General features: G+C 40.5%; 1 pseudogene; it reads right to left on the bottom strand.

The window, feature by feature from the left end:
- Window positions 1-714: 714 nt before the first annotated feature.
- LOC100607185 lies at window positions 715-1,482 on the bottom strand (annotated as a pseudogene).
- Window positions 1,483-2,270: the final 788 nt, after the last annotated feature.

Raw genomic sequence — 2,270 nt, forward strand, 5'->3', positions numbered from 1 at the left:
GTTTAAAATACTTTCCAATTCAATTTGCCATTTTTTCATTCAGTTATCACTATATTGCAAGATGGTATAATTTTTTTTTTTTTTTTTTTTTTGAGACAGAGTCTCGCTGTCGCCCAGGCTGGAGTGCAGTGGCGTGATCTCGGCTCACTGCAAGCTCCGCCTCCTGGGTTCACGCCATTCTCCTGCCTCAGCCTCCCGAGTAGCTGGGACTACAGGTGCCCGCCACCACGCCCGGCTAATTTTTTTGTATTTTTAGTAGAGACAGGGTTTCATGGTGGTCTCGATCTCCTGACCTCGTGATCCGCCCGCCTCGGCCTCCCAAAGTGCTGGGATTACAAGCGTGAGCCACGGCGCCCAGCCACAAGATGGTATAATTAATTACAAGTTTTAACTATAACTTGGTAATCTTGAGTCAGGCAGCAAGTTTTAATAAAGGCAAACTGCTTACTCAAAAGTGATCATGGAACAACTGAAATGCAGAGTAAGAAGGATGAGAACCATCTGACTTGGCCAATAGATTTAGTTCTCTCACTATATGAAACAAACTTTTCATTTTTAGGAGAGGAAACTTCTACCGAAGTTATAGTTTACCTCTCCTAAAAATACAGAATACAGAATACAGAAATAGGACAATACAGAAAGATTTTGTCACATAGACTAGTTTCCATTTAGTCAATCAACTGTTTCTAGTTGTCTCAATTGGGATAGATACATTTACATAACTGGCTGTGCTTTAGCCTTCTTTGCCAGCAGCTTTAGGTCGGCAATGCACTTGGCAATTGTCTCCTTTTCCTGCTGTGCAGAGATGCTCTGCACCACGTGCTTCTCCACCCAATTTATCATGTGTTCTCGTTTCTTTCAAAGCATCATGTTCTGCCCAGTTATGTGATAGTCCAGGTGATTCTTTACTTCCTTATATAGTCTATGCAGTTGTTCCCAGTAACCTCCAAAGCCATAGCAATGTTGTTTTTCTGCACATCAAAAAGGTTATGGTGCTTCTGGATGAGTGCCTGCTGTGACTTCTCCAAATCAGTTGCATCCTGGATTTGTCTGATAGAAGCCTGCTTCACCTCTTCTAGTTGGGTGATTTTTTGCTCATTGAATTTTTCAGCAAAATCTCCAATACAGGCACCATATTTTAAAATTATTTAGACAAGTAACCGTACTATTGATGTGGTAGAGACGGTCTCTGGGGTAATCATATATATTTCTTTGGACAAACCATACAAGATAAGCCCAATTCTGAGCACATAGGGTCCTGTTACACGGGTTTTAGGATAAAGAAACTGGAAGAATTCCTCAGGGGATCAGCCCCAAATGAACTTTTCCTCCATATTCAGGAAGGGGTGGTAGAACGGCAAGGCGTGGCTGCCCTGTGTGAAAGGTCTTTGTTGCCTGCAATATCCCTGGACCTATGAAGGCTGTATTCTTCAGAGAGGGGGCCACCATGGCGGCGGCAGAATGTGCCACCTGGGACAGCATGGTCAGCGAAGGCCCAGGCAGTGGTCTTAGCATCCCTGTGACTCCAACCAGAGCCAATTTGCCTTTTGAATTCTTTAATATTTGGGTTATATAGATGTGTGTTGTTTGGTTTCTACAGATTTCTATGTTATTCATTTAAAAAATTTTATTCCTCTGTAGTCACAGAATAGACTTTGTATGACCTAAATTCTTTTAAATTTATTTAGACTGGTTTTATGTCCCAGAATATGGTCTATGTTTCACACACACATGAATATTTCACATGCACATGAGAAGAATGTGTATTCTACTGTTGCTGGGTGGATTGTTCTATAAATGTCGATCAGGTCAACTTAGTTGATAGTATTATTCAAGTAGTCCATGTTTTAGATAATTTTCTGTCTACTTGTTCTATCAAATATTGAGAGAGGTGAATTTTAATCTCCAACCATAGTTGTGGATTTGTGCATTTCTTTTTACAGTTGTGTTAGGTTTGGGTTCCTATGTTTTATTTATTTATATTTTATTTTTCATTTTTTTAATAGGTTTTGAGGGAACAGGTGGTGTTTGCTTACATGAATAAATTCTTTAGTGATGATTTCTGAAATTTTGGTGCACCCGTCACCCAAGCAGTGTACACTGTACCCAATGTGTAGTCTTTTATCCCTTGCCACTCCTCATTATTTCCCCCAAGTCCCTGAAGTCCAATGTATCATTCTTATGCCTTTGGGTCCTCATAGCTTAGCTCCCACATGTGAGTGAGAACATACGATGTTTGGTTTTCCATTCCCGAATTACTTCACTTAGAA

The sequence above is a fragment of the Nomascus leucogenys genome, chromosome 3, assembly GCF_006542625.1.
Source record: "Nomascus leucogenys isolate Asia chromosome 3, Asia_NLE_v1, whole genome shotgun sequence".
Taxonomy (NCBI): Eukaryota; Metazoa; Chordata; class Mammalia; order Primates; family Hylobatidae; genus Nomascus; species Nomascus leucogenys.